This window comes from Piliocolobus tephrosceles, chromosome 2, assembly GCF_002776525.5.
Source record: "Piliocolobus tephrosceles isolate RC106 chromosome 2, ASM277652v3, whole genome shotgun sequence".
Classification (NCBI taxonomy): Eukaryota; Metazoa; Chordata; class Mammalia; order Primates; family Cercopithecidae; genus Piliocolobus; species Piliocolobus tephrosceles.
Window position 1 is genome coordinate 65,012,211 of NC_045435.1, and position 12,643 is coordinate 65,024,853.

Sequence of the window (12,643 nt, forward strand, 5' to 3'; positions counted from 1 at the left end):
AAAAAAAAAAAAAAAAAAAAAAAAAAAAAAAAAAAAAGACATGCTCCCCTGGGGTCAAGATGGGAGAAGTAGAGACAAAGCCAGAAATAAGTATTTCTTTGAGGCAGATCCTAATGTGGTATACACTTACAGTGTGTTAGCTGCTGTGACTAACACACAGATTTTGGTAACTTTCCATAATAAGGTATATGTTGTCTTCCCTTCATGTCTGTTGACAGGAGAGATCTCCTCCCTCCTTCTGCACAGAAGTTACTTGTCAATCAGGAGCTTACCATCCCAGCTTCAAAGCAGGCAGTGCATTTGGGGTAAATATTTATGAAATGCCAAGCTTCGTGATCAAGATGTATTTTGTTTTTAATGAGCAAATGACTCAGAATTGTTTGAGGTTATTAAAAGACAAATTATTGTGTGCCATCATGGAAAAAGGGAAGAGGAGAAAGTATAATTTTACCTCAAGCAATTTATTTACAGCCATAATCCGCAAGCAATCAACCTCTTTAAACAAAATTATTTAATTTCTTGTAAAGTCTTGGAGTATAAAAATTTAATTTATTTAGGGAATCTCATTAAGAGGACTTCTAAAAAGTAAGGTGGTCTATTCAGTTGCTTCAAGGAATGTTAATTGAGTGCATAAGATGCCATAAACATTGTGTTTGGGGCATGAGAAATAACACGAATGAATCTCTGCTCTCAAGACACTTCTAGTCTGGAAACAAGACAGTCAAAAGCCATTAATAAATGAGTAGAAATGTGCAAAATGTTTCTTCCTTTTTTAAAGTCGAAACCATTGTTTCAAATTGTGTAACAGTTATTTTGGATATTACTTTGTTTTGGAAAATCTAGAGAATACAGAAAATTCTAAGGAAAAATCCTAACCTTAATCCCATTTATCTAGGGCAAATACTGTGAATTTTATTTTTTTCTGTTCTTGATTGGCACATATTTTTATACAGCTGAGAATTATTGTAGATACAGTTTTCCTATCTTGCTTATTTTATATCACATTGTAACAAGGATTTGCACACATTTCCCCATTTTTAATGACTACAACCTACAAAATATTCCTTTGTCAGACTGGATTATCATTTACTTGCTTTTGTTCTGTTTTGATAGACATTTAAGATAAGACAGATTCATAAAATTTACTCATTTTATGTCTCACATCATCTCTTACACTTAACTGTTACAATAAAACATTAATAGGGAACTGAGATTTTTTTAAAAAAAAAAATCTCTCTGAATGTATGTCTCTGAGCTTTGCCATCCAAAACAAAACAAAAAAAAAAAGCGGACCAAGTCATCGTTAAAATAATTGTACATCCTTGAGAGACTAGTGGGGGAATAATACATTTGAGTCATTGTTTCTGGCATATTCTATCACTGGACACGTAGCTCCTACCCTGAAATTGGTTAAGAAAGAACATCTTATGGCCAGGCACAGTGGCTCACGCCTGTAATCCCAGCACTTTTGGAGGCTGAGGCAGGCGGATCACGAGGTCAGGAGATTGAAACCATCCTGGCTAACACAGGGAAACCCCATCTCTACTAAAAATACAAAAACTAGCCGGGCGAGGTGGCGGGCGCCTGTAGTCCCAGCTACTCCGGAGGCTGAGGCGGGAGAATGGCGTGAACCCGGGAGGCGGAGCTTGCAGTGAGTTGAGGTGGCGCCACTGCACTCCAGCCTGGACGACAAAGGAGACTCCGTCTCAAAAAACTTGTTTTTTGTTTTGTTTTTAAAACGGAGTCTTGTTCTGTCGCCAGGCTGGAGTGCAGTGGCATGATCTTGGCTCGCTGCAACCTCTGCCTTCCAGGTTCAAGCAATTCTCCTGCCTGAGCCTCCGTAGTAGCTGGGACTACAGGCGCCTGCCACCTCGCCCGACTAAATTTTGTATTTTTAGTAGAGACGGGGTTTCACCATGTTGGCCAGACTGGTCTCCATCTGTTGACCTTGTGATTCGCCCTCCTCAGCCTCCCAGAGTGCTGGGATTACAGGTGTGAGCTACCGTGCCCAGCTGGAATGTCCTTTAAACCCAAGAAAGCGGTTTGCTTCTAATTTAGGGAAACTTCATGCCTGATTTTGAAACTTTTAGCAGATGTCATTTCTGTCTCACTCTTTCAGTGACATCTAAAATCTACCTATTGTTTATTTTGCTTTTTTAAAAAAGGTCCAACGTAAAGTCACTTTAAGGTGACTGTTACCTGCACGCTTTTAACACAGAGGCTTGACTGTATTGATGAGAAAAAGCTTCAGCTTTTTATTTTTTGGTTGTTGCAAGTATTCCTTGGATTTTTGTTGGGAATGGCCCGGGATTCTAGTAAGCTCTCTGTGTGGGCACATGGGCCCTTGGAAAGGTGGCATGACTTAGGGGAAAGAACCAGGCATGGGGTGAGTGAGTGGAAGCTGAGCCTGCCGGCACTCATCTCTTAACCCTTTGGCAAATTAAGGCAATTACCCTTACCATCAGTAATCCATCCCTGGCAGTCAGATATCCTGAGTGAAAATGCTGCCCAGAGTCTATTTCCCATTATTTTACATAGGACAAATTTTAATGTGTTATGTGTCAATGTGCAAAACCCCCAATGTTCTGAAGCAGAAGTTGGCAAATCCAGCCCACTGCCAGTTTGAGTAAATAAAGTTTTGCTGGAACACAACGACACCCACTTGTTTACATATGATTACTTTTCTACTATAATACCCGAGTAGTTGCAATAGAGAACTTGTGGCACCAAAGTCTAAAATATCCACTAAGTGTTCCTTCACACAAAAAGTTGTACTAACTCTTTTCTAAAATCTGACTAAAAGATAGTAACTTGTCTTATGTGTACACAGCTATCATGTTAAGGATGTAAAAATGTTTGAAACATGAGTTACTCAACAATTAATATGATCTCAACATGCATTTGTTTTGTTTGAAATGTGACTTCTTTTTTAATCATGAAGAACATCTGAGACACATCACTTTTGTGGCTGGGTTTTCAGAACCTCTAGGGAAGTTTCTGATATTCTACTAATTGTACTGCAATGTGACACTTAACCTTCACCCATTTCATTAAAAATGTTACATTAAATTTGAAGGCTGTGATAGGATTTTTTATTTTATAATAGCAGCAGACAAAACTGTTTTATTTAGAAATAAATAAAACCTGTATTTTCTGTAAAGTTTGGATATTAAAAGCCAATTCAACAACAACAATAAAAGGCATTCAAGTAGGAAACTGTCAACTGGATCAATATTCTGTGGCATTTGGTTTTATTTCACTTCTTAGAAGCTCAGTATTCTCATCTGTAAAAAAGGAATCAAACTTCCTTAATGGGCTACGTGAAGGTTAAGTAAGGAAAGCCATGCCTGACACATTTTGGGAATACATTAGCTGTTGGTTCCCTTTCCTTTTACTACCCTTAGCTGTGTTAGAGGAGCAAATAATCATAACTATGAAATATTTTCAGAAAATTTTCCAAATTGAAACAGCTTCTGCTTACTTACGGTTACCTGGAGACCCAAGTGAAAACCAGGGAGAAATTGGAAAGGTCCATGTATTTGGGTAAGAGATACTAGCAGCTGTAACCAACATTCCAAAATTTGAAATTTTTGAAATTAGCAGGGCGTGGCGGCGCGCGCCTGTAGTCCCAGCTGCTCGGGAGCTTAACTCAGTGCAGTTTAATTCATGAGCACCTCACAGTCTAGTGCTGGTTGAGGGGGACAGGAGTGGTGGTGGCTCTGCTCCATGTGGTCTTTCAGGGACCCAGGCAAATTCCATCCAGTGACTCCACTATCCCCAGGAAGTAGGAGTTCTTCACTGGATCTCTGGGCCCACAGTCCAGGGAAGAAAGCAGTCACTAAGCATGGTGCCAGAGGCTTCAGGATCTGAATGAAAGTAGTGTATACCCACTTCCATCTGTTTGGTTAGAACTCAGTCATCAGGCCCCACCTAACTACAAGGGATGCTGGGAAATGCATTCCAGCTGTGTGTTCAGGAGAAAGAAATGGATTTGATGAACGTTTAGCCAGTCTCTGCCACACACTGACCACATTTTCTTGTATTATTATGGAGGACAAATGCTTACCATACATAAATTGCCCAGAGGTGCTGATAGTCTGAGAACCTGTCTCCAACAAGTCCCCTGGGAAGGGTAGCATTCAGAGACAGTCATGCTGGTTTGGAACAATTTATCTACATACTTGTTTAAATATATTTTAAAAATTAGCCTGCACTCTGAATCTGCTTCCCACATGTTGTGTGCCATTTAGGCATTTTGGCGTTCTAAAATTACAGATCTATCTCAGAGTGAGTAAGTTTAGGAATACATACTTAAGAAATGTTGCATGCAATGACATTTTCCTTCCCAAAGTGATCTACATGAACTCATATTTATTTTGCTATTTTATAAAATCAGAAGTTGTACACAATATTGAGTAGAATTCTTTATCCGTGATGGCAGATAGAACATCTGTTGAAATACTACCACTGTTACTTATTTCGAATTGCATATTTTACAATGAACTATATCAGAAGCATTTTCAATTTTTTAACACCTTTAATAGATCTAAGCCCACCTTTTTTTGAGAGTTATTCATTTTAAATCATGATTATATGAATATTTTAGAATTATAATCACCCTAAAATGAAGGACAAAATTTATCATACTAAAATAGAAATTTGATTTAAAGTACAAAGAACTTGATTGCAAGGTTTAGTAGATTAGAAACAAGACATAAAAGAGGATATTAAAAAACACTTTTTAAAACATCCTCAGCAGTGTAGTTTTACAGTAGTTTTCAAAAAAATACAACAGCATTTATTAATGTTTGTGAAGATCATATTATAGATTAATCAAAGATCAAACTTTTGTAAGGTTCAAAAAACACATATAAGCAAATTTTGGTCATTTCCTGGAAAAAACTAATTTTAAATATCTTCATCCAGGCCAGGCATGGTGGTTCATGCCTGTAGTCCCAACACTTTGGGAGACAAAGGCAGGCGAATTGCTTGAGTCCCGGAGTTTGAGACCAGCCTGGCAGCACAGTGAGACACTGTCTCTACAAAAATTAGCCCAACGTAGTGACGCCTGCCTGCAGTCTCAGCTACTCGGGAGGCCTGAGGTGGAAGGATGGCTTGAGCTTGGGAAGTTGAGGCTGCAAAGAGCAGAGATCATGCTACTGCAATGCAGCCTGAGCAACAGAGTGAGACCCTGTCTCAAAAAAGTAAACAACAGGTCTGGGTATGGTGACTCATGTTTGTAATCCTGGCACTTTGGGAGGCTGAGGCAGGTGGATCACAAGTTCAGGAGATCCACAACATCCTGGCTAACATGACGAAATCCCGCCTCTACTAAAATTACAAAAAATTATCCAGGCGTTGTGGTGGGCACCTATAGTCCCAGGTGCTCGGGAGGCTGAGGCAGGAGAATCGCTTGAACCCGGGAGGTGGAGGTTGCAGTGAGCCGAGATCACACCACTGCACTCCAGCCTGGTGACAGAGTGAGACTCCGTCTCAAAAATAAATAAATAAACGAATAAATAATAAAACACAAATTTTCATTCAGTATCATACAGTTAGTGATGTCTGTTTGAGATGGAAGCTGCTCTTGGCCGTATTGTGATCCAGGGGCCTTGGTCAAAAGTCAGACTTGTCTACAGACATGTGTAATTAAAAATACTCCTCTCACTTTTCTTGGTACTCCATGGCATTTCCCACTACCTGTCACTTTGTCCTTGACAATATATGAGGCAGAAAACAAGTTGTGTGGACCAGGTTGGTTTTCCAGTCAGCTGTTCCTTACTTTTCTCCGGTGCTTCTTTGTTATATTAGAGTTCAAATTTACTATTCATGAAACACATTTTAATCAGTGACCATATCAGACAAATGGAAGCTAAGCGCTGGTTAGTATGTTGAAAATAAACATGAGGGCTCTCATTAATGTCGCTGTCTGAGTAATTAGTTGAGCATCCAGTCCTGAGCAGCCGTGAAAGCAGACCGGCATCTCACTGGAACGACAGGCTGACAGCCCCGTCTTGGAGAATGGTCATTAGTGTGCCCTGCCATCAATGTCATGTTACTGTGTCAAATTAGTTAGTGTCCCCTTAGGAGAGAAGCCGGACCTACAAATTATCCTCCCACATCCCTTGGAAACTGTGTTTGCCAAACCTGCGATAGAGTGTGAGCAAATTATTAACATGGCTCATAAATTAAGTAGTTTACAGGCTTATAACATTTTACAAGTAGATAATAAAGGGGAGAAAAGTTTTCCAGTTGCATTGCCCTGACGTGAGGCTGTGATCTGCCGACTTTTCCTTAAGGAGTCCACAGCTCATAGTTTTTCGTTAAGAGACCAAACACATGGGGTGTCAGAACAAATGTTTGGAAATGTAGAATCTAAAAGGCAGCCAGTGTAAATCCATTGAAAACAATATAATTAACTTCATTATCTCATTGCTCTGATAAGTTGATGACAATGGTCGTCTTTCTTTTAGTGGCAGTTGCTCATTAATGAGTTCACCAATTAAGTTTGAACGATTACAGCCTTTACCAACTGAAATTATCTTAAAAACATTTTTGATGCATTCTTATCATACTCTTAAGCTCCCTTGCTCAAGAGGGAAAATGCCCACACAGCACATTAAACTCATGTAAGAATGAAGATTCTGAAGTCATGATATATTTGGCAGTTTATGCACAGTAGACACCAGATACCTAGAAAACATAGTGTGGACAAATCTGGCCTGAGTTTATCTCATATCTAGAAGAGACACCCACTGGGAACACCATCTCTTAACTCTCTTCTGAATTCTGGTACGCAGACAACCCACATAGTTTCCGGAGACAGGTGACTATTCAAATCGTAAAACTTCATGCATCTCCTTTTTAGTTTCAACTTCTCCATCTGAGTAGGTTAAAAACATGTAAATTCACAAAGTGTTGCCTGAATTTACTATTGAAAGAGAACACTGCACACAGACATACATGTACATGCCCCAAAAGCTCAGGCTTTCTACCCGTTCTGTAGTTCCATTTTTTTTCTGTATTAGTGAGAGTCCTTTATTTAATCTTGAGGGCTGTATACATGGCATTATTATCTCAAGGATCTATGCAAAAAAGACCTGGCATGTGAAACCTTGCTACTGACAGCTATTCACAAAAACTTTCTGAAAGTACTTGAGGATGAGTTGACTTATCTGTCAGCAACTTCAACTTACTTGGAATTGGATTTGGTAAATATTCTACTAATAACCTAACCAAGCGATGAAAGCTTTGCAGTCTCAGCATATGAACAGAGTGATTGTTTCCATGAGAAGGCTGTGTCACAATCTCCTTCTGCATTTGAATTGCAACTGAAAAAAAAAGAGTTGCTAACTGTGGCAAGTAAGATTTTCTGTTTGGCTGGCGGGAGAGAGCCTGTATGTTTTGCTAGGGGGGTGCCTGTGTCCATGTATGTACTTATTTCCTCCTGTCTCTTCTACTGGGTGCATTGAGACAGGCTGAAAGATCAAAACTCATAACAAAATTATCATTTGGACCTATGGATCGTCTTTTTCTTATTTCTCAGGATGTGTTAGCACTGTCATTATGAAAATTTATCTTCAGAAATAAGAAATTATAAGCCAAGCATGGTGGCTCATGCCTGTAATCCCAACACTTTGGGAGGCCAAGACGGGTGGATCATTTGAGGTCAGGAGTTTGAGACCAGCCTGGCCAACATGGTGAAACCCTGTCTCTACTAAAAATAGAAAAATTAGCCAGACATGGTGGTGGACACCTGTAATCCCAGCTACTCGGGAGGCTGTGGCAGGAGAATCTCTTGAACCTGGAAGGTGGAGGTTGCAGTGAGCCGAGATTGTGCCACTGCACTCCTCTAGCCTTGGTGATAGAGCAAGACTCTATCTGGAAAAAAAAAAAATAGAAAGAAAGAAAATTTACTGGGAGTGGCACACACCTGTAATTGCAGGACTTTGTGGGCTGAGGCAGGAGTATCACTTGAGCTCAGGAGTTTGAGACCAGACGGCCTACTAAAATTTAGCCTATCTACTAAAATTCCAAAATTATTTGGGCATGGTGGTGCACACCTGTAGTTCAAGCTACTTGGGAGCACTTGAGTCTGGGAAGTTGAGGCTGCAGTGAGCCCTGAATGTGCCACTGCACTCCAGCCTGGATGACAGAGCGCGACCCTGTCTCAGAAAAAAGAAAAGAAAAGAAATAGAAATTACGGTATGGAAGATAAAGGAACTTAACTTCCTAAGTGGATGTCATTGCCTTCAAGAGTGACAGTTTTACTCACCTACATAACATTTTGCATCCTCCTCCTGTAATTCAGATTGTGAGCTAGGTCGAATGCCGATTCTAGAAGGCAAAGGATAAAATAGATGCTTAGATACGTGATTGTATACTGAAGGTAAATGTGGTGTGTAAATGAGGGATACCAAAGGCTCGTGTGTCTGTGTTGCTTTTGAAGCATCACCATTTGCCCCTTCACTTAACCTCTTCTTTTCTTTTGCTTTCAGCTTCCCTCTGTGTATTGCAGTCCTGTGGCATTATGCATGCCCCCTCCCAGTGACCCCAGGCTTTTTATGGCTGTGAGACACGTTAAATTTTCAGGGTAAGTGACAGACACCACTGATGCTGTATACCACCTAAAAATTGCCATCTACCTTCGCAGGGGACCCAGTGGTCGATATAGTAATCCTGCAGAAGATAATGGCCTTTCTAATTATCGGGCCCTGATTCTGAAGCTAGCAGACATTTGAATGCTGCTACCCCCCGTGATACCTTTATGGTTTTCAAGAATAGGGTTCATAACTTGGATCATATTTGTGGGAAGGGGACCTAATGCAGGGGTTGGTAAAATTTGTAAGAGACCAAATAGCAAATATTGTCATCCTCATGAGCCATACAGTCTTTTCCAACTAGCCAACTCTGCCTTTAGAACACAAAAGCAGCTATAGATAATATACAAGCAAATGAGTGTCACTCTGCTCCAGAGAGACTTTACAAAACAGACAGTAAGCCATATTTGGCCTGAAGAATATAGTAGGCTGTCCCTTGATCTGATGCATCAAAAAGGGACATTTGACCTGTAAACCTGACACCTCGCTGGGTACCACTCCATCTGACCTTGAGCAAGCTATTTATCTGCGAGAAACAGGAATAAAAAAAAAATACCTGCCCTTATTACCTTGAAAGATGGTGTTGTAAAGATGAAACAAGATATAATGCACGTGAAAGCACTTTGAAAATTTTGAAACTCCTTACGAATGTGATGATCGGCTCTACAGTCATTCTGGTTCACCTTGTGGAGTATGACTTCTTCACCTTTTTAATCACATTGGGCTTTCATGAGCGAAATGAGTGTGGGGGAAAGCTCTCTTATTTTCTGAGTAATGTGGTTTGTCTGTACATTCCTTCTATTTTACAATTGATGGATAAAGCTGTTGAAATGTCTTTTTTTTTTTAGTATCAAATATGGATGAAGGGATATGCGGGTAGATTATGGTAGGCTAGAGATCAAATGCCAATGAAGAACGATTAAATTTCCTTTAATCATCAGAATCTGAGAGTGCTGTAAGATCTCACCTTTAATATAGGCCTTAATAAATAATAATGCTTGGGATGCCTACAAGTATGTTTGAATTTCACAAGTCTTGCATGTCAAAACAGAGAGACAGGCTCAGCAAATATGCTTCCCTGGGCTAGCAATACTAATTAAGAAGGAAAGTCATACTTAAACAAACAGCTTTGGGAATAGAGGGTTAATCAGAATCCCAATTCATGAATTTTCTAGTTTTTTTTTTTTTTTTTCCCTCAGAGAAAATTGTAGTGTCGTCTGTAGATATGTTTTCATATCTTATATTAGTTAAGAATTGTTTCCTAGCAAGAGAGATATAACTACATGAGTATAAACAATTATTTAAGTATTCTGTCATAAAAACATCCAGGAAGAGCAGTTCGTGTCTTCTTTCTGCTCTCCTTATTCAAGTGCGTTCCTTCGTCTTCAAGGTCACATGGTGGCTGCTGGCTCTCAGGCCATTGACTCTACATCCTGAAAGGAAGAGACAAAGAGTAGTTTTCCTGGCTGAGACAGGCCTTTTTAAAGTACTTTCCCTGCAGCCTTACCCAATGATGCCTGCTTATGTCCTATTAGCCACCCCTAACTATAAGGGTATCTGGGAAATGCAATCCTTAGACTTGAACAATTTGATGTCCCAGGTAAATTCTGTGTTCTAGTACTAAGAAAAGGTGAATGCTTACTGAGCAACCATTGTGGTTACTTATACGAAATCATGCTGTCAATTTTGCTTACATGTTTAATTTTTATTTATTTTCTATGAATGCCTTTTGTTGACTGTGCCTTGTTTGAATTTTACATGTTAGAATTTTAGCCTGTTTAATTCTCAGCAGAGATACAGCTCAGTAAATATTTTAGGACCATAATATTCTTACTGAACACGCCATGGCAAGTCTGAGAAATAAATTTCTTTATTAAGAGAGCTATAAAGCAAAATTTAAACTCTCAAATATGCTCGTCTAGTGGGTTTTCCTTCCTGTGGATGTAAGATTTCCTTAAGGCTTGAGTATTAGCATGAGGTCTTAGCGGCGTGCACTCACAACCAATTCTGTTCCCCCTATAAGGGCAGGAGACATTGCTGACAGCTTTCCACTGTCCCTCTGTACTTACGCAGACTCAAGGACAGGACAGAACTCTCCACCCTACATTTCTGTGATTTGTTGCTCCCTGTATCTGTGCTGAAAGGTTACCGTGGGAGTGGGGTGCACGGGAGAAGTAAGCCACTCCTGTCCAAATTTTCTGTCCCAAATTGGCCTGTACATGATTCTTCTGAAACTTTTTATCCCATAAAGTGAATAGAATGAGACTTCCCTATGCTTTGTATTAATAATACATTCTCTGCCTATACTGGCCTGTGATGAGTAGTCATAAAACTTAGGGTAATGGATGCATTCACAGACACTCATTGGATGCCTGCTATGGATACAGGGTAACAGCATGGTTAAGAGTTTCTGCTTTGAAGTTAGATCGGCTTAGACTCAGATTCCACCTTTTCCACTTCCTGGCTGAACAACCCTGGGCAAGTTACTTAACCTTTCTGTGCCATGGCCTCCTTATCTGGAAAAGGGGATAAAAATAGAAGCCAGCTCACTACAAAGAGTTAGAGAGGTGATGCTTGTAAAGAGCTTAGCACAGATCCTGGTACATCATAAATGCCAGCATTGTGCTAGGCACCCCAGGTGATACAGTGGAAATATCTGTCTCTGACAAGCTTCTACCATCCGGTTGCTGGTTCACTGGTTGTTGTTTTACTGATAGATGATGCATGTTTTGCAGTCCATTGCTCCTCACCTGGTATTCCCTTGTAAATGCAAGTAGAGCCTTGGGAGCTTGTCCTCATGCACATCTTCAAGGACACGTGCAGCTATGTATACAGCTGCTGTAGCCCTGTTAGCAGAGCTTAGGTCTCTGGGTCCTGTTTTGAGGATTTCCCCTGAGAAGCATGCAGTTCTTTTTTTATTCCTTTTTTTTTTTTTAACTTAGTCAGACGATGGGCCTGCCTTGCAAGCAGAATTCACTAACTGCTTTCAAGTTGGTATTGCTGATGATAATCTGAAACCGTAGGGTTTCGCTCGTGCAGGCTGATGCTACATGATGTCAATCTTCTGCCACCTCATCCCCCATCCCTGCCTCTGTGCTGACTCGGCAAAGCAGGCCCTGGTCCCCCACAGATCTTCTTGGGAATGGCCCTCAAAGAACTGTGTCATCTGCACACAGAAGCTGCCACAGGTCCGTGGCAAAGAATGTCAGCAGTACTCATGGATGACTCAGTTGGTGACTTGTACCCAGACTGAAAAACAGTGCCAACCATGTGACCCTGGCTGTCCCTTGAGTTTTTGAGCCCTGTTCTGTGAGACCGCTAAGAGTCACACCACCTATAATAATAAACCTGCAGCGCTCATTCATTGACATTGACACCATATCACAGAATTGATGGTTTTGGGGGGACAGACCCCAGCCTATAGTAGTACTTATCAGGGACCTGCCTGACACAGGCTTTGCCTCCGTCATGTTCACTATGTGGAGATGGTGGCTTGAAGATCTTGCTTGTTCAAAAGACTCTTGGAAACTTTGAGCTTTTGTCACGTAGTTTCCAGTATTTTATTTAAACCCCATTACTGTTCTCAGATGCCATAAAAACTCCCTTGCCTCCAAACTACGGGATACCTTCAGTCCTTCTCATCCCTTAGTGTTCAGTTCAAAAATCAACCCCTTGGGCATGCCTTTGCTGACCACCCACATGAAAGGGGACATCCCCTTTATTATTTTTCTTGATCCAAACCTCTTGTTTGTTCCATATGTTACAGCCCTGTCCCTTCATGAATTCACCTTTTTATCAGGTAATAAGGAAGAAGTAGGTCTTATTCAGTGTGGCTTCTCCATGGCTAGCAGTGCCTAACATGTGGTAGGTATGCATGCTGTCAGTATTTGTTGAATCAGTCAAAGTCTGGGGATTTCCCTGTGAATTTCTGTATTTTTATGGCACCTACGAGGACTGTATCCAGTTGAGGGAGTAAGAGAAGGAACAAAGTTGCACACGTCACCTTTATTGTAGGAATAGAATACAGATCTTGGGTTTTCTCT

General features: G+C 40.5%; 1 protein-coding gene across 6 annotated transcripts in view; it reads left to right on the top strand.

The window, feature by feature from the left end:
- Positions 1–12,643, top strand: part of FOXP1 (forkhead box P1) — a 631,582-nt gene that overhangs the window by 215,778 nt on the left and 403,161 nt on the right. For all 6 annotated transcript variants that reach the window (XM_031935180.1, XM_023200113.1, XM_031935179.1 and 3 more), the window contains one exon: positions 8,499–8,593. The gene's annotated coding sequence lies outside the window, so the exon portion shown is untranslated. The remainder of the gene's footprint in view (positions 1–8,498; positions 8,594–12,643) is intronic.